Source organism: Bos indicus x Bos taurus, chromosome 23, assembly GCF_003369695.1.
Source record: "Bos indicus x Bos taurus breed Angus x Brahman F1 hybrid chromosome 23, Bos_hybrid_MaternalHap_v2.0, whole genome shotgun sequence".
In the NCBI taxonomy this organism is placed as follows: domain Eukaryota; kingdom Metazoa; phylum Chordata; class Mammalia; order Artiodactyla; family Bovidae; genus Bos; species Bos indicus x Bos taurus.
The window spans coordinates 9,576,312-9,595,019 of NC_040098.1; the positions used below are offsets into that span (position 1 = coordinate 9,576,312).

The 18,708-nt window shown below is 50.7% G+C and overlaps 1 protein-coding gene across 1 annotated transcript in view; it reads left to right on the forward strand.

Moving 5' to 3' along the window:
• The first annotated feature begins 215 nt into the window (after window positions 1-215).
• PACSIN1 (protein kinase C and casein kinase substrate in neurons 1) overlaps window positions 216-18,708 on the forward strand; it is a 65,196-nt gene continuing 46,703 nt past the window's right edge. Inside the window, exon 1 of the mRNA XM_027524462.1 lies at window positions 216-471. The gene's annotated coding sequence lies outside the window, so the exon portion shown is untranslated. The remainder of the gene's footprint in view (window positions 472-18,708) is intronic.

An 18,708-nucleotide genomic window follows, 5' to 3' on the forward strand; every position in this document is an offset into this window, starting at 1 on the left:
CCGCAGGGGGGCCGAGGACTAGGGCCCAAGGGAGACCCTCTCGGCGCCGCCCACCGCAGACAGAGCCCCTCGGCCGGGCGCCACGGAGCACCCCCTGGGAGGAGGAGCAGGGCGCCAGCCAGGGCGCTGGGGGTGCTGCCCGCCCCCCCGCACCTCCTAAGCCGGCAGCTGCCGCCTCAGCAGCGCGGCGTCTCCACCTGCGCAGCCACCGCTCCGCCCGGCGCCACGCCGCCATTGGCTCGCTAAAAATGCCTCGCTAATCTGCGCCCATCTGCGCGCCTCCGCCCGCCGCCTCCCCTCCTCCGCGGCTCTGACCTTCCTCCTTCCCGCAGCCCCGGGCGAGGTCCGGAGGGACGCGGCGGCGCAGCCTCTCTTGCCCCCCGGGAAGTCGATCGGGCTTGAGGCCGGGCCCCCAGACGCCCCGCTTGGCCCCGCGGCGCCGCCGATGGTGCCGGGCGCCCCTGCCCCCAGGTAAGGGGTCTGGCCCTTGGATACGGGGTAGGGAGGGAGCGCTCCAGTCTAGGGGTGCGTGCTGGCGGCGGGCGCAGAGGCGGACGGGGGGAGGATCGGACAGCTACCTGCAGAGAGGTGAGCGCGCGACCGCGGGTGCTTTGCAAGCGCCGGGGTTGTTGAGCATCACCCGGGGCAGTGTCAGGATGTCCCTGAGCTGGGCCCCCTGGGAGACGGACCTGGCGGAGGCCTTCACCCGAGGGGCGGGGGGTTGGGGAAAAACGCAGGAAGTAGGTGCCTTGGGAAGGTGGGACCCAGGCCCCAGGTCCCATCCAAGGCTCTGGCCTGGCTTGTTCCGGTCCCAACAGGGTGGGTAGGCTGATGCCAGCTTGGTGCGTAGGCTGTTTATGGACCAGAGTTGGCTGGGGAGAAATACAGCAGCTGATGCCCGCCCTCGGTCCTGTCTGGTTTACAGTGAAAGATATTTTTTTCTGTCTTGTCTGCCCCCTTTCCCCACTGATGAGATGGGAGGGGGAAGAGAAGGAGAAGGTGAGGATAAATGGCCGGCACAGACTGCAGAGGCCAAGGTCTGTCTGGCCCTTCTCCCTTCCCCAGCCCCCAGGCCACTTTTTGCCCGTTGGAATTCTCTCTCCTCCTTAGTTTTGCCTATGGGAGGCCTTGAAAAGCTTAAAAGGTCATCAGGGTGTGAGGGACACAGTAGCAAACCACAGAGCTTGGCCGCGACCCAGCTTCAAGCCCCAGCCGCCCCCCACTCTCTACCGCCCAGCTCTGCACCCCACGTGCAGTGACACATGTGGCCGCTTTTCTCTGGGCACAACCATAAATAACTCACGTTGTCCTGGCTCTGGCCTGGCGGGGGTGCAAACGGAACTGTCTGTCAATGGTCTTGGAGGTTTCATCCCTCACCCACCCGGCCTTCCCATCACAGGTCCATAAGCCACTCACGAGCCCTCCTCCAGGTAGCTTCCTGCTACCCCAGGTGAGATCCGTGCTGCCTGCCCTGCATTCTCCAGCCTAGCTTGCCTTGTGCCTTGGTTATTTATGCCTCTCCCGTCACCCAGAGACTGGAAGTGCTTTAAGACAGGAGTTTGTGTGATTCATCTGTCATCGCCCAGTACCTGACCTGGGTCTGGCACCAAGTACATGTTTGTGGAATGAGTGAATGAATCTACTTGAACTCTGAGAAATAGCTGGCATCTTGAAGGAGGCGGGTGAGCCCCATCTTGGGCTCTCATCCCGTCCCCCAGGACCAAAGAGCTACTGAAAACAGACTCTCCCATTCAGGCCCTTCCTTGGCCTAGAGGTGATGAGCAGCTATGGCATTTAGAGATAGATACTGGGGTCCGAATGGCTCTAGAGGGTCTTTTTGGGCCCCAGGCTTGAGTCCCTGGCTGGTGCAGGCTTGCTGGAAGGCCCTGGTGAAGGTCTGACTTGCCTCAAGCCTCTGGGTTGGCACTTGCCTCCCAGGGTGCTGAGCCCACACCAGGCTCTCTGTCTCTATCCCAGCCCTTAGGAGGGTCCCGGTCAGCATCAGGGCATCTGGGACGGCCTGAGGCAGGCCATGCTCAGGTTCTGGGGTCCTCACAGCGAGCTCTGAACAGATCTTATGATTGTGTGGAGGAGCCAGTGTAGGCCAGAAGAGGAGGCTGCCAGCAAGAGTCCTGGCCCAGCCACAAGGCCGTGCCTGTGACATGGACATTCTCAGGGCATCTGCAGCCCTTATTGCTCCTTTGACAGCCATGCTGATAAGAGAGCAGCAAGATGTCCTTGTCCTCATGTCACAGAGGGGGAGTCTGAGGGTCAGCAGCAGAGCCCAGCCCGGGGCACAGTTCCTGGCTCCAAGTCCAGTGTTATGTCCACTGCACTTGAGGGAACGGGGGCAAGGCCCCAGGCCCAGGTCAGTGGGTTGTCCTCAATCCCGTCTGGCTCTGTCCCACCCCCAGTGATGGAGAAAGGAAGGGTGCGATGCTTCAGGGCTGGGAGAGGATATGGAGGATGGTTTGGTTAGTGCCTGCAAGTGGTTGGCCCAGGGAGGGATGCAGAAAAAACAGTAGAAACCAACAGTGCATAGCATCTGCCAGGAGCCAGGAGGCAGCCACTTTTTCTATATTGAGTCACTCAATCTTCACTTCAGCCCAATTGGATACTATTATTATCCCCATTTTACACATGAGGAGACTGAGGCACCAAGAGGTCATCTGTCCAAGGTTACACGGTTTGAAACCGGAGGAGCTTGGATTTGAACCGAGGCTCCAGAGTCCGTTATTCCCTAATGTATTCCCTAACGCAAGAGCAGGAGGGCTGTGGACCTCGGGGCTGGGGACTCGTTTCCATGGAGACACAGGTTTTAGGTACTCCACGTGGCAGATAGTGTGTGCTTGACTAGTGGGACTGTGATGGTTTCAGAGGCTCAGGGTGAGAACTCTTTGAGCGCCTGCTGTGTGGCAGGCGAGACGTTTATGGGACGCTCACCTGAGTCTGTCCCTCCCCTGCTCTGCGTTCCTCAGCGGCTCGGCTCCCCTCCCCGTTTCTTTGAGGACAGAGCGCAGTCTCCCTCCCGTGGCCCCGCTGCCCTCCCTGGGCCTGGGCTTCCTCTCCCTCCTCTGCCCTCCAGCTGCTCTGAACTGCTTTCGATTCCTCAAATAAACCATCCTCCTCTCACCTACAGGCCTGTGCACAGACTGATCCCCTGACTAGAGCCGGGCCCCCTCCCGCCTCCCTACCCGGTCCTTCTCACCCTCAGGGATCTGCTGAGACTTTTCCTTCTTCCAGAAGCTTCCACGAATTCCTCCTCCCCACACCTGGCCCACTTCACCTCACACAGTATCCTCTCTGGCTTTCCACTGCCCCCACCCCACCAGCTGTGGAGCCCTCGGAGGCAGCGTCTGCGTCCTGCTCCCATGGCCCCCAGAGCCTGGTGCAGAGGACCCCACGGAGTTAGCAAATGGTGGTTCCCCTCTTACACTTACTCTCCAATCTCAGGACTTAGCCTCCTGCTCCAAACCAGTACTAAGAACCCCTCCAGAATTTGCATATAGCCTCCCAGCAAGGACCAGCTGGTGGCAGAAAGCCTTCGGTGGAGAAGTGAAACCACCTGTGGGTCTGGCAGGACTGGGGAGGCATTTGGGGTGGGAGTTCGCTGATTCGGCGGGAGACCTCCCTGGGAAAGCAGGTGGGAGGTCAGAGAGGAGGAGGGCTGCTGGGTTGGTTTTACATTTTTCCTAAAGAAGAAAAAAGCTTTTAATATTATTTTTATTATTGTATTACTAAAGTAATATGTACCTGTGTGGAAAAATCTAGAATGTACTGGAAAGCCCAAAAAAAAAAAAAATATTAACCAGTCGCAGACCGACCCACTGTGGACACTTAGTGGCCGGTTTCCGGTCAGGGGCCTGTGGACCCGGGAGGGGAGGTGGGGACAGGTCTGGTGGGGCAGGCAGGGGAACGATCCCTGGCCTGTGGACTGCAGGGCAAGGAAGGAGAGTGAGTGGAGAGAGAAGCGGAACTCTGGGAATTCTCTGGTGGTCCAGTGGTTGGGTCTCCCCGCTTCCACTGAAGTGGGCACAGGTTCGATCCCTGGTCCAGAAACTAGGGTGGATCCTGCATGCTGTGTGGCACAGCCACAATGAATGAATAAAAAATAGACTTAAAAGTGGAGCTCTGATGCAGGCCCAGCAGAGAGCCCCCCACAGCTTGGGCGCTCTGGAGCTGGAGGGGCCCTTCAGAGTTGCTGTGGAATAGCTGAGCCTGAGGACCTCTGCATCCCTCTGACGCTGGGTATGGCTCAGGACATGCCCTTGGACAGGTGGCTCCAAAGCAGCCACCATCCCGAAGGGACTGCCAGCACCCCCAACAGAAAGGATGGATGGGAAGGTGTGAGACAGGCTGAAGGGAGAAGAGCAGCAGGAACCTGGCCCCAGATGGCTCTGGCGGCACAGAGACTCTAATCCCAGGGAAGTTGGTGGGGCGTCTCTGGGTGGGGAGCATTTCTGTGAGGGTGGGCTGGATGCCTGTGCAGACCTCGAGCTTGGGGTAGCAGGTTGACTAAAGACTGGGAGGGCAAAGAGGGTCTTGGCTCCTATTTAAAAATCACTTGATCTTTAGACACTGGGTGGGGGCTGTGGTCTGCTTGCCAGATTAACTCTAGGATGCCCAGTCAAATCTGACTTTCAGATGAAACAACACATTTGGTAGGCTTTGGTTTGTTTGTTTTTTGGTATATGTATGTCCCAGATATTGCATGGGACATATTGGTACTAAAAATTTTGTATGTTGTTTATCTGAACGTCAGATTTAACTTAGTGTCCTGTATTTTCATTTGGTAAATCTGGGTCCCCTAGACTGGGCTGAGGTGTGGGGGGAGAGAAGGGGAGAGAGGCGGGGAGGGGGCTTAGCGCTCCTAGTTTTCTCTTGTTTTGTATTGAGGGACACTTGTTTGAAGTTGACAGTTTGAAAAAATTAAGATGTCCATTGAAAAAATTTTTGCATGTGTTTCTGTTCGCTGTCTAGAAAGTAATTGTCCATTTGTGAATTTTGGTTCCCTAGTGCTGTTAGAAATAAAATGATCCATCCTATTATTTATTCAGGAGGTTTGATGATCAAAGGTGGAGTCACTAAAGAAGAGTAATCCATTTGAGAAATAAAAGTCTTCATCAAAAGAAAGCTCTTAGGTGGCAGAGGGTGTGGGAAACTGGAACTCTCCCATCAGCTGAGGTTGGCTCGACCTCTTTTGGCAATAGCTGCAAGTTTTTTTTTGAAAGCCAGTGTTTATTCCTTCAAATACACATAGTTCTAGAATTTTTTACATTAAAATAAGAAGAGAGAGACTTTCCTGTTGGCCCAGTGGTGAGGAATCCATCTTGCAGTGCAGGGAACTTGCGTTCTGTCCCTGGTCAGGGAACTAAGACCCTACATGCAGCAGGGCATCTAAGCATGCATGCCGTGACTGCTGAGCCCATGTTCCACGAGAGAGTCCGAGCATCACAATGAGAGATCTCATGTGACACGACCAAGGCCCACTGCAGCAAATTTAAAAAAAAATTAAGAAGAGAAATGCAAATAAACAGTTATAGGAAAGAGAAGGTATAAACTAGGAAATACGGAAATATTTGTATGTTTATAAATAATAATAGCAAGTACTTGCTGAGAGCTTGCTATGTTTTAGAAACTGTTGTTGAAATATACTGTGATTCAATAAACTGTTTGTACAGTAGAATACACGGGTGAGGTTTTAATGGGGCAGTTCCACGCCCCAGGGCTTCTCCTATAGGCACCCTCTTGGCATGCAGAGCTGGGTGGAATGGTCCATGTGGCAAAGCTAAATGTCCATCAGGAGGGCTGGTGACATAATTAGGACCTGATGAGAGGCTGTGATTTTAGGTAGCTGTTAGTTCTGTTGTTTGATCAGTGAATGTGGACTGAATGTCTCCTGTGTGCCCGGCGCTGTTTTAGGTGCTGAAGACCAGAGAAGAAGTGGGCAGAGCTTAATAGTAGGGTGGAAAGATGGCAGGCTATATTGGCAAGTCAAAGCAAATGACTTTGTAGAACAACATGTGTAGTATGATCCATTCAAAAAATGCGTATGGGGACTTTGCTGATGGTCCAGTGGTTAGGACTCAGCGCTTCCACTGCTGGGGGGCACCTTTAGTCAAGGCAAAGTGAAAGTCACTCAGTCGTGTCCGACTCTTGCGACCCCATGGACTGCAGCCCGCAAGCTTCCTCTGTCCATGGGATTCTCCAGGCAAGAATACTGGAGTGGGTTGCCATTTCCTTTAGATGATCCCAAAAGCCATGCAACTCGGCCCAAAATAAAATATACATATGTATCTTGTGTGCATATTTGCATAACGATGTCCCCAGAGCTGCACGTCTGATGGTTTATCTCTTGGGCGAGTACTGGGAGGTCAAGTACCAGGCAGGAAGGGCAATGTTGCTTTTTAGCGCCCTGTGCTCTGCGTTTACATCACAATTGTCATTACTCCTACAAAACATAATTTACAAAACATAAACTCCACTTCATAATACCTGGGATTTTTCTTAGAAGTCTCAAAAAATTGAGCATTTAAATTACACTCCCCTCCAATGTGAACTTGATGCCATTGGAGTCAGATGCTGCTTACTTTGGGTTTGAAGAGTTTTTATTTGTAACTGGTTTTGCCTTTTTATTTATTTATTTTTAATGGAAAGATAATTGCTTTAAAACATTGTGTTAGCCTCTGCCATACATCAACACGAGTCAGCCACAGGTATACATACGTCCTCTCCCTCTGGAACCTCCCTTCCGCTGCCCACCTCTTCCCACCCCTGTAGGTTGTAGAGCACCGTTTGGGTTCCCTGAGTCATGCCGCATATTCTCAGCGGCTCTCTGTTTTCCGTGTGGTAATGTGCCTGTTTCCACGCTTCTCTCTCCATTCGTCCCACCCCTCCTCCCCCACTGTGTTCACAAGCCTGCTCTCTCTGTCTGTGCCTCCCTTGCTGCCCTGCAAATAGGTTCTTCAGTGTCATCTTTCTAGATTCCATCTATATGTGTTAATATACGACGTTTGTTCTTTTCTTTCTGACTTACTGTGCAGTAGGCTCTAGGTTCATCCACCTCATCAGAATTGACTCAAATGCATTCCTTTTATAGCTGAGTAATATTCCATGGTATGTATGTGTCACAACTTCTTTACCTGCTCATCTGTCAATGGACACCTAGGTTGCTTTCATGTGTGACTGGTTTCTAACCGGTCTCCTCATGGGCTTGTGTTCTCCTCTCCTTCCTCCTCCCAATCCTGGGGTGGACAAAACCTGCTGGGCACCTCACCGGTTGTCCAGTGGTTGAGAATATGTGCTTCTACTCATTGCAGGGGCACAGGTTTGATCCCTGGTTAGGGAGCTAAGATCTGGTATGCTATGCAGTGTGACAGAAATAAATAAAAAACGGAAATTTTTAAAAAAGAAACACGCTGGGATGGGAGAGGAAGTAACTGTGGTGTCAGGAGGGCATGGAGAAGTGAGGCAGGCCCTGCAGAGCAGTGCCAGGGGTCCTGAGGGCGTCTGAGGGCCTCTGACATAGACCAGGCGCTGTTCTGTTTGTCCACATTTATTAACTCATTTAGTCTTCTCAGTAACCTTATGAGGTCATCCCATTTTACAGATGTGGAAACTGAGGTCAAGTGACTTGCCTGAGGTCACACTCGCAGGTGAGTGGCAGAGGCAGGATTCACACCTATGCAGTCTGGATGCAGAGGAGATGACCCCTCCTCCCAGTGAAGAGAGTCCTTTGAAGTTGTGCTCCCAAAGGCTGGGGGTGATTGATTGTGGATGGTCTTCTGTAGAAGCAGACCTGGAAGGGAAGGATGGTAGATTCAGAGAGCTGGGCACAGGGGCAGGAGGGGAAATCAGTTCAGGAACCCAGAGGAAGAAGCAGGAGATGAGGCTGGTAGGAGATCCAGGAGCCGGATCGTTAGATGATCGGCCTCACGGGACTGGCTGGGACAGGTGGCCCAGGGCTCTCCCTGCTCCTTGCAGGGTCTGGCAGAGGCCCAGCCGGCCCAGCCCCACTCTGTCCCACCTGGGCTTTCTCTGGGCCACACATTCTATCCCTCACCTGCCTGGGTCCAGCCTTGACTGACCTCCAGAGCAGAAAGGCAGCCGAAGTGGGGCAGGGGCAAAGGCTGGGCTTTGGGATGCCCCTGCTGAGGTTCAGGCCTGACACGTATGGACGGGCCTTATGCTGTTCAGCGCCTCCCCTTGGACTTGATTTTCCTTCCTTTTCTTTTTAAACTTTTTATCATGGAAAAGTATAAGCATTTCCAAAAGTAGAATAGTATAATGAACCATCATTGTCCCTAACATTCAGCTTCAAATGCTGTCAACTCACGGCCAAACTCGTGTTTCAGTTCTGTACCCCTCCCTTCCATAATAATTCAAAGCAAATCCCAGGCATGATTTCATCACAAATATATCAAGATGTGTCTCTAAAAGATAAGGATTTCTCCTAACATAATCATTATACCATCATCACACTTAAGAAGAAATCATTTTCTTTATATCGTCAAATGTCCACTCAGCATTCACATTCCTGGTTGTCAGATGTCTTTTTTTTTTTTTTTTCTTTTTTCACATCTAGTTTGACTCAAGATCTAAATAAGGTCCACACACATTGTGATTGGTTGATAAGTCTTAGTCTCTTTTAATCCATACTTCCCCCCTCCATCTTTTCCTTTTGTCCTTGGCAATTGATTGTTGGAGAAGCCGGGTTGTTTGTCTTGTAGGATTTCCTGCAGTGTGGGTTTTGTGGATTGCATCCTTGTGGTGTAGCTTAGCATCTTCCTCAGTCCCCTCTGTAACTTGGTAGTTGAGTTCATCTTCTGAGCCCTCCTCGTGCAGTCACCAGGCTCTGTCGTCAAGATCCCCAGAGTCCCACAGCTTCTCACCACTTACACCGCTGCTATCGCTCTCCCAGATTACTGCAGCAGCCTCTCCCTGGTCCCCCTGTGCCCCCCTTGCCCCAGCAGCCAAAGAGATCCTTTTAAAACCTAAATGAGATCATCTTCCTCTCCCTGGTTCCCCTGTGCCCCCCTTGCCCCAGCAGCCAAAGAGATCCTTTTAAAACCTAAATGAGATCATCTTCCTCCTCTGCTCAAAACTTTAATGGCTCCCTCTTACTTGGAATAAAATCTCAAGTCCTGTAAAAAGTCCTCTAGTGGCCTACAAGGCCCTGTGTGATTTGGCTGTCAGGTCCTGCTGGCCTCATCTCATGCCTTCCCCTCTTCGCTGGGCTCCTGGCCATTTCCCGGGCATATCAGATATCCTCCTGCCTCAGGGCCTTTGCTCTGCTCTTCCCTATGCCTGGCTGCAGAGGTCCACATCTCTGCCCATGTCACCTCCTCAGAGAGGCCTTCCCAGAGCACCTAAGACAGCCCCTGTCCTTCTCCACCGCCGACCTTGCTCTGTTCTCCTTCATCGCACTCAGGCATCCCTCGTATGAGTCTCGTTGTTTCTGGGCTGTCTCCCCTATCTGCCTGTGAGTTCCCTGAGAGCAGGGCAGCACGACTCTGCCCAAGGAGCAGACTTCCTTTGCCACTTAGATTCCCTGCCTGTCAGCTCATTTCCTTCCAGCATTTTCTGGAAAGCAAAACAACCCTGGACTTGTGTGGGGCACTTCAGATTTTATAAAATACTTCCTGTCTTAGGTCAGAGTCCCCAGAAGCTGTACCCAAGAAGGAGATTCCTGGACCGTGGTTTCCTGCAGGCATGCACACAGAAGGGAGAGAGCAGGACGTCTGATGGGGTCGGGAAGGAGCCGGGAAAGGTGCTTTCAGCTGAGTCCAGCTCCGGTCCCGTAGGGAGCCCTGGAGTGGGAGCAGTAAGTGCAGGGTTGTCTTCCTTTGAGGCAAGGGGCCAGGCCTTTGGAGCCTCTTCTCAGGACTAGGTCACTAGAGCGTGGCCTCCAAGACACCCCTAGCTGAGGCTGCCCACCTAAAGCTGCGGTCCAAACACCAATTCAAAAAGCCACATGCACCCCAGTTTTCGTAGCAGCATTACTTACCATAGCCAAAATATGGAAGCCACCCAGATGCCCATCAGCAGATGGCTAAGGAAGATGTGGTGTGTCAACACACACACACACAGAGACACACTGGAGTATTACTCAGCCACAGAAGAGAATGAAATTCTGCCATTGGCAGCCACATGGATGAACCTAGAGAACATTATGGTTTGTGAAATGAAGTCAGAAAGACAAATACTGCATAAAATCACTTATATGTGGAGAACAGACCAATGTGTACGGAAAAGAGAAACAGACTCACAGATGTAGAGGACAAACTAGTGGTTACCAGACTAGTGTGAATGTATGTGTGTGTGTGAGTTTGTGTGGGACGGGGAAGGGCAAGAGAGGGGCACGGGGTTAAGAGACAAAGATTGCTATGTGTAAAATAGATAAGCAACGGGGATATACTATACAGCACAGAGAATTACAGCCATTATCTGGATGTATCTTTTAATGAAGTGTAAATTGTGTAAATACTGAAACCCTATGCTGTACACCTGAAACTAATATTGTAAATCAACTACAATAAAAAATAACAACGCTCTGGAGAAGGGGGCATCTGTGAGCCACCTGCAGTGGCTCAGGGGTGGGTGCCCCGTCGATGAAGGGCTCTGACAGCACCACCTTCACCTCACATCCAGTTTCTGCTTTGAGCCCTGCCATAAGCTGATGAGGAAGGCATTTATTAGTTACCGTTACTGCTGTTTTGATAAGTAAGGAAGCTGAGGTTGGGATGGGGATGACTTGCCTGGGGTTGCACAGCCAGCGGAGTAGACCTGGGATTCGATTTCGGATTCTTGCTGGGATGCCCTCATTAGTTGATAAAGTGTCTTAGTGGCTACTGGGCCCCTGTTTTACTCTCACGTATTCATTCAACAAACATATATTGAGCGCTGTGTGCCCAGATTGAACAGGGCACCGACCATTCAGTGGTGAATGAAACCACCCCGTCCTTGGCCCCTGGAGTTTTCATTCTGTGCCTCCTCCTGCATTTAGCTGATCCCCCACCCTGCTGACCCCTGCTGAGCCCTCAGCAGCCCCGACTTCAGTAATGAGAGCACGTGATGTTTGTTGAGCACTTACTATGTGCTGGCACCGTGCCAGGCTCGTTGTGTTGATGAACTCGCTTCACCTTCCCAGTGCCCCATTTTTGGATGGGCAAGCTGAGGCTGCAGAGGGCCCTAAGGCTCCAAGCCCAGGTCCTTCCAGGAGCTGGGATGCAAACCGCCCCCTGAGCATGGCTCTTTCCGCTCCTGCCTCCCCTGCCCTGCTCCCCCCACGCCCGCAGCAGGATATCTGGTGTCACCTCTATCAGCAGCTCCATCGGACGCCAGGCTGCCGCCGCCGCCTGCTCACCGGGTGTTGGGTGACCGGCTGCTGTCTCGCCTGCCCCACTTGGCCCTGCCCCAGGTGGGGCGCTTCTGATGGGAGGCCTCCCCACCCTCCGGGGGCCAGGATCCCTGCCTCCGCACCCCTTCTCACCACTTTTGTCACCGGCCCCAGCTGGCTGGGTGGGACCTTCTGGCAGCCCCAGCTGGGCCTGGGCATTGGGGGCCCCTCTGCCCTCACACCAGCTGTCCCTAGTAAGCTGCAAAGCTGGCTCAGGTGCCCCTGGACAGAGTGAGGGGTGGGGGTCAGCTCAGAGCGGGCTTCCTTCCCCGCTCACGTTTCCCCACACAGGGCCAAGATAAGCCTAGCAGGGAGAATTCAAGTTATAACATTTCCACCCGAGGAGGGTAAGAGTGGGAAGGGACCCCTCTAGACTGCCTTGGAACAGTAGACTGGGGGTGAGCACCGCAGCCTGCATCAGCTCCAGAGATCGGAGTTGCCTGCCCCCTGCTTCTCTAGCTCTTTGGAGAAATGACTGATTGCAGCTCTGAGGAGCCGTAAAACTTCATTCCAGGAAGCAAGGACACTTCCAAAACCGTATGAATGGTGCCAGAGTCAACTTCAGGAGGTTCCCACTGACCAAAGAGAGGACAATCTGAGCATCGCTGAGAATGACTGAAGGACTGGGACTCATCAAATTTATAAAAATCCATGATGATGATCAAAACGTTAAAAAAAAAAATACAAACTCCGAACGACAGAAAAGCCTGCTAATAACCAACTGTCTGCAAAAACAGGGAGCCTGGGCTCCTACACACACTGCTTGTGAGCTGAATTATCTAGTAATGCTAGTGAACATTCCCGGCAATGCAGCAGTTCCGCTCCGGGGGATACACCCTGCAGGACGCACGCATATATTTATCCAAAGACATGGATGAGAATGTTCCAAGCATCATTTTTCACAAGAAAACAACATTGATGTCTGCAAACAGTAAACTGGATAAGTGAATCACGATACATTCACATATCAGAACACTGTGCAAAGATAAAAACTAAGGGACTACTCCTGCAAAGAAGAATCTAGTTGCATGATAAAAAGAAAATGTTGATTTTGAAAACAAAAAAGACAGGCATAAAATAATACATCATTCCATTAATTAAAATTCAAGAAGAGACAGAACTATTTGGTTTTGGATGCATACTTTGTGGTCAAACCCAAAACAAAGCAGCTAATAACCCCAGCTATTTAGAATGGTTGGTCCCTCCAGGCTCTCCCACAAACCCACAAGAAGGGCTTGTGGTGGGGAAGTGTCCATGGGGGTCTTTTGGAGCCCTGGCAGTTCTCTATTTTTGACCTAGATGGTGGTGATTTTATATTAATGGTGGCTGTTGGCTTTATAACTTTTCTTCTATACAGTTATGACCAACGTAGACAGAATATTAAAAAGGAGAGACATTACTTTGCTAACAAAGGCTTGTCTAGTCAAAGCTATGATTTTTCCAGTGGTCATGTATGTATGTGAGAGTTGGACCATAAAGAAAGCTGAGCACCAAAGAATTTGATGCTTTTGTACTGTGGTGTTGGAGAAGACTCTTGGACAGCAAGAGATCTAACCAGTCCATCCTAAAGGAAATTGGTCCTGAATATTCATTGGAAGGACTGACGCTGAAGCTGAAACTCTAATACTTTGGCCACCTGATGCAAAGAACTGACTCATTTGAAAAGACCCTGATGCTGGGAAAGATTGAAGGCAGGAGGAGAAAGGGACGACAGAGGATGATATGGTTGAATGGCATCACCGACTCAATGGACATGAGTTTGAGTAAACTCTGGGGATTGGCCATGGACAGGGAGGCCTGGCGTGCTGCAGTCCATGGGGTTGCAAAGAGTCAGACACGACTGAGCAACTGAACTGAACTGTTGGTTTTATATTAACTTGTTAAAATGTATAACCTATTTTATATACTTAAATATTTTAAAACTAGAAAAAGTACTCATTGGTCACCTTTAGAGGTTGCTACAGCACCAACTCATTTCTCTAGAGAAATGATCAAGAGAAGGAATCAAGCCTTTATCCTACTACATATGCCAGATTTCAGAATAACAAAATAGATGAAGAGGAAAATTTCTTTATAGAAGTCTGGCAAACAAAATGATCAAATTAGAAAACTCACCATCTGGTGGGGGAGAAAAATGTGATGGAAAGCTGACGTTAACTTGCAGCAGAGGTGGGATGGCCTCGGCTCTCAGGGCTGTCCTGCCTCCCGGCCGCTGCTGGGCACACAGGCCTCCCTGTGGACCACAGCACTCCAGCCGTCACTGCCCAGCTCAGCTGAGCAATCCAGCCTGTGGGTGGGGCAGGCAGGGGGTCCAAGGAGGCATGGGAGGGGCTCAGAGATCTGGAGAAGTGACTGATGGCATTTCTGAGGGCCCGGAAAACACATTATACATGGAGATATACATACAATTATATTGGGTTGGCCAAAAAGCTTATTCAAGTTTTTCCATAACATCTTACAGAAGAACCTGAACAAACTTTTTGGCCAACCCAATACATACATATACATTTACAAATTTGAGATATAATTCATACACCATAATTTTCACCTTCTTAAAATGTATAATTCAGCAGCTTTTAGCACATTCACAAAGTTGTGAATCGCTGCTTCTAATCACTACTATCACAATCACCACCACCATCTAACTCCAGAACATCTTCATCTCTCCGAAAAGAAACCCATTAGCAGTCACTGCTCAATTCCCGCTTCCTCGAGCTACTGGCAGCCACCCATCTGTTCTCTGTGTCTATCAATCTGCCTATTCTGGATATTTCATATAAGTGAATTTTACCTTTTGTGTCTGGCTCCTTTAACTTAGCACACTGTTTATAAGGTTCGTCCATGTTCCATGTAGCGTGTAACAGTATATGTAGTCATGTATGGATGTGAGAGTTGGACTATAAAGAAAGCTGAGCGCCGAAGAATTGATGCTTTTGAACTGTGGTGTTGGAGAAGACTCTTGAGAGTCCCTTGGACTGCAAGGAGATCCAAGCAGTCCATCCTAAAGGAAATCAGTTCTGAATATTCATTGGAAGGACTGATGCTGAAGCTGAAACTCCAATACTTTGGCCACCTGATACGAAGAACTGACTCATTGGAAAAGACCCTGATGCTGGGAAAGATTGAAGGCGGGAGAAGGGGATGACAGAGGATGAGATGGTTGGATGGCATCACCAACTCAACGGACATGGGTTTGAGTAAACTCCGGGAGTTGGTGATGGACAGGGAGGCCTGGTGTGCTGCAGTCCATGGGGTCGCAAAGAGTTGGACACGACTGAGCGACTGACTGAACTGAACAGTACTCTATCCTTTTTGTGACTGCATAATATTCCATTGTGTGGATTACATATTTTGTTTATACATTCAGTCATTGATGGATGTTTAAGTTGTTTTCAGTGTTTGGTTATTATGAATAATGCTTCTATGAGCATTTATGTACAAGCGTTTATGTAGAGATGTTTTCATTTTTCTTGGATATATAATTATAATGGAATTGTTGTATCATATGGTAACTCTCTATTTAACTTTTTGGGGAATTGCCAGACTGTTTCTAGACATATACATTCCCTCCTTGCAACATATGAAAGTGTCAGTTACTCTTCATTTTCACCACACTTGTTATTGTCCTTTTTTTTTTTTTTTTCCAATCATAGCCACCCTAGTGCATGGGAAGTAACACCTTAGTGTGGGCCTGATTTACATTCTCTAATGACTGATAATACTGAGCATCTTTTCCTGTGCTTATTGGACTTTTGTATCTTCTTTGGAGCAATGTCTTTTCATACCCTTGCCCATTTTAAAATTGGGTAAATTGTCTTTTTATTGTTGAGTTTTTAGAGTTCTTTATGTGTTCAGATACTGGGCCCTCATCATATAGATGATTTGCAAATGTTTTTTCCCCATTTCTAGGGGTTGGCTTTTCCCTGTGGACCCATTTCCTGGAGAAAGGTCTTTAGAGACTCAGTCTGGGTGTTGGAAGCATTAGGCTGTTTGAGTTCTAGAAACCAACCTAAGGACCCACTTAGAGCCTCAGCAGCTCTAGGGAGTAGGGCCTCGTCTCACAGTGGTGCTGAGACACAGAGGAGGGAGGCGGCCTGCCAGGGGGCACCAGCTGCTGTGCGGCTGTGCAGCACCAGAGTCAGGGCCCCGGTTTAGTTCCCACAGCTTCTCTTGGGGTCTTCATTCCAGCCCAGTCCACATCCTCCAAGCCCCCAAACTCCACTGTTCGCTTTACCTGGGTACCTCCCGCTGTTTTGTTGCTCTCAGTTCCTCTCCTTCAAGGAAAACCCTTCCTGGCTGCCCTAGCCCAGAGGGGTCCTCCTGGGGTGAGCTCCAGGAGGCAGGAAGCTGCACTTGGACACGTGATTGTTGTTGTTCAGTCGCTCAGTCGTGTCCAACTCTTTGGACCCCGTGGACAGCACGCCAGGCTTCCCTGTCCTTCACACTGTATCTCTTGGAGTTTGCTCAAACTCATGTCCATTGAGTTGATAATGCCATCCAACCATCTTGTCCTCTGTCATCTCCTTCTCCTCCTGCCTTCATTCTTTCCCAGCTTCAGGGTCTTTTCTAATGAGTCAGCTTTTCGCATCAGGTGCCCAAAGTATTGGAGCTTCAGCTTCAGCATCAGTCCTCCCAATGCATATTGAGGATTGATTTCCTTTAGGATTGACTGGTTTGATCTCCTTGCTATCCAAGGGATTCTCAACAGTCTTCTCCAACACCACAGTTTGAAAGCCTCAATTTGGAAAAAAGCAAATTCAACCAAGGGAAAGAGTTTTCTTTATTGCGGGACTCGTCCGTGCCTTTAGCTTGCTACTGTGTATTATGAACATTAAGGAATTTAATTGCCAAAACCCAGAAGCAACCAGGATGACCTGCAACAGGTGAATGAATAAACAACTGGGTATACCCAGACAATGGAATGTTATTCCATGATGAAAAGAAATGAGCTGTCAAACCATGAAAGACATGGAGGAACCTTAAAAGACATATTACTAAATGAAAGAAGCTAATCTGAACAGGCTACTTATGTGATTGCAACTATATGACATTCTGGAGAAGGCAAAACTACAGAGACAATAAAAAGGTCATGGTTGCCAGGGGTTTGGAGAGAGAGAAGGACGAATAAATAGAGCACAGGGATTTTTAGGGCAATGAAACTCTTCTGTGTGAGATTAAAGTGGTAGTTACATGCCATTATACATTTGCCCAAATCCATAGACTGTACAACAAGAGTGAACCCTAGTGTAAATGATGGATTTTGGTTGATGATAATGTGTCAGTGTTGATTCATTGATTGCACCAAAGGAACCACGCTGATGAGGGATGTTGAGGGTAGGGGAGTATATGTGTGTGTGTGTCAGAGGGGAAGGTTGCTGTGTGGGAATTCTATTTTCTGCTCAGTTCTTCCTGAACCTGAAACTGCTCCGAAAAATAGTCTATTAATTTAAAAAAGTAACATCAGGGAGTGATAAGTGTTACAATGGAAAAATGGAACAGGGGTAGGGACCAGGGGGTGATGGCTGTTTTAGATGAGGCGGGGGTCAGGGACATTGATCTGAGACCTAAACAAGGCAGGAAGCAAGCCCGTGGACATCACGGGAAGAGCTGTCCAGCAGCAGATGCAAAGGCCCTGAGGCAGCCAAGGGCCTGATTTGTGTCAGGGTCGCAGCAAGGACGAACTGGCAGGAGGGGAGCGAGGGGCGGGTGAAGAGGCTGGAGGTAAAGACAGACAGGGTGGGACCCGCCATGTTGGCTGTAGGCCTGGAGGTCCCGGGCAGCTTGTTCTCAGTGAAACGTGAGTCACTAGGGGGTTTCAGCAGGGGAGGACACATCAAAATTATATTTTACGATGACTGTCAGGCAAACGAACTGAAGGGGCAAGGATGGAAGCAGGGAGACCTTTTAGGAAACGACACATCTTCCAGGTGAAAGAGATTGTGGTGTGGACCCACTGCCCCCAGAGGGGGGGCAGGGGGGCTGGATTCTGGGTCTGGTGAGGGGAGAATCGTGGGATGTGGGGGTGAGGGAAGGAGAGGAAAGTAGGACTTTGGTTGGAGCATGTGGGTGAATAGAGGTGTCCTTTTCTGAGGTGGAGAAGAGAGCTGAGCAATCAAGAGTTCTGCTGGAACGTGTCTGCCTACCTGTTTAACATCCGAACGGGGGAGCCATTGAGGAGGTGGTTGGGTTTACAGGCTGGAATTCAGTGGCAGGGCTGGGGCTGGAAACTGGAGTGAGGTGTTAAAGCCACAGGCCGGATGAACACCCCTCGAGAGTGGGCGTAGGTGGGGAAGAGGAGGGACCCCAGGCCGGGCTGAGGGTGCAGGCACAGAGGTTGGAGAGACCAAGGAGTGACTGCAGTGGGGGGGGGGTGTGTGTGCAGTGTTAGAGAAGCGGGGGTCCACGTGTGTCAGGGCTGACGATGGGGTGGCGACTGAGCACAGGGAGGAGGAGGGCGGGGACTAGGAGAGGCCAGAGCCGGATTGGAGGGCTTTAGGAGGGAGTGGGTGTCCTCTACAAGCCAAGGAGCAAGCCAAGCAGGCAGGAGCTGAGGGCAGCATGCATGCAGCATGGGACTTTTTTTTTAGTGACAGAAACACTGCCCTTTCTCCATATAGGAAAGGTCCCATACGGAGGGAAAACTGGGTCACGTGGGAGAGGGAGAGAACTGTTGTTGGGGTGATGCAGTTGGGGAGCTGGTGCCGGCGGGAGGGAGGCAGAGCCTGGGGATGGGGAGCAGGCGGGGGTGGGGCCTTGTGGACTGGGATTTTGAGAGGAGTCTGGTAGATTCCGAGGACACTCTGGGTGTTCACAGGGCCTGGATCTCAGTATGTGTCTACGTTCCGCTCCCCTGACCTCCCTGCCTAGGGCAGCCTTTCACCTGCAGGGCACACACCAGCCAGACAGGGCAGTGACTGCCCCCACGTCATACAGAGGGACCTGGGGTGGACCCACGGGACACCCTGGGAGCCAGACCTGGGCCAGGAATCCATTTATCTCGTGGTTCCCATATGGTCCTATTCTAATGGGGCTGTGATGACTGTTAGGGCCCCTGTGTCTCATAGTCCTTGAGATGCCTGGGTATTTGTGGATTTCTCTTTGCCCAGTTCCCTTTCCCTGATGAATGGCTGTGTCAGCCCCTCTGGGGAGGGTCTGGTGGGAGCATTACCGTATATACTTGTTCTGGGCCGCAGGACACTTGCTCCCAGGCACCTGGCCTCTCCTTCCATCAGCTGGACCTGAAACCTTGCTCAAGTCTGGAAACTGGGCAAGAAATCATAACGTTTTATTGGGGTGCAGCCCGGGGGTCA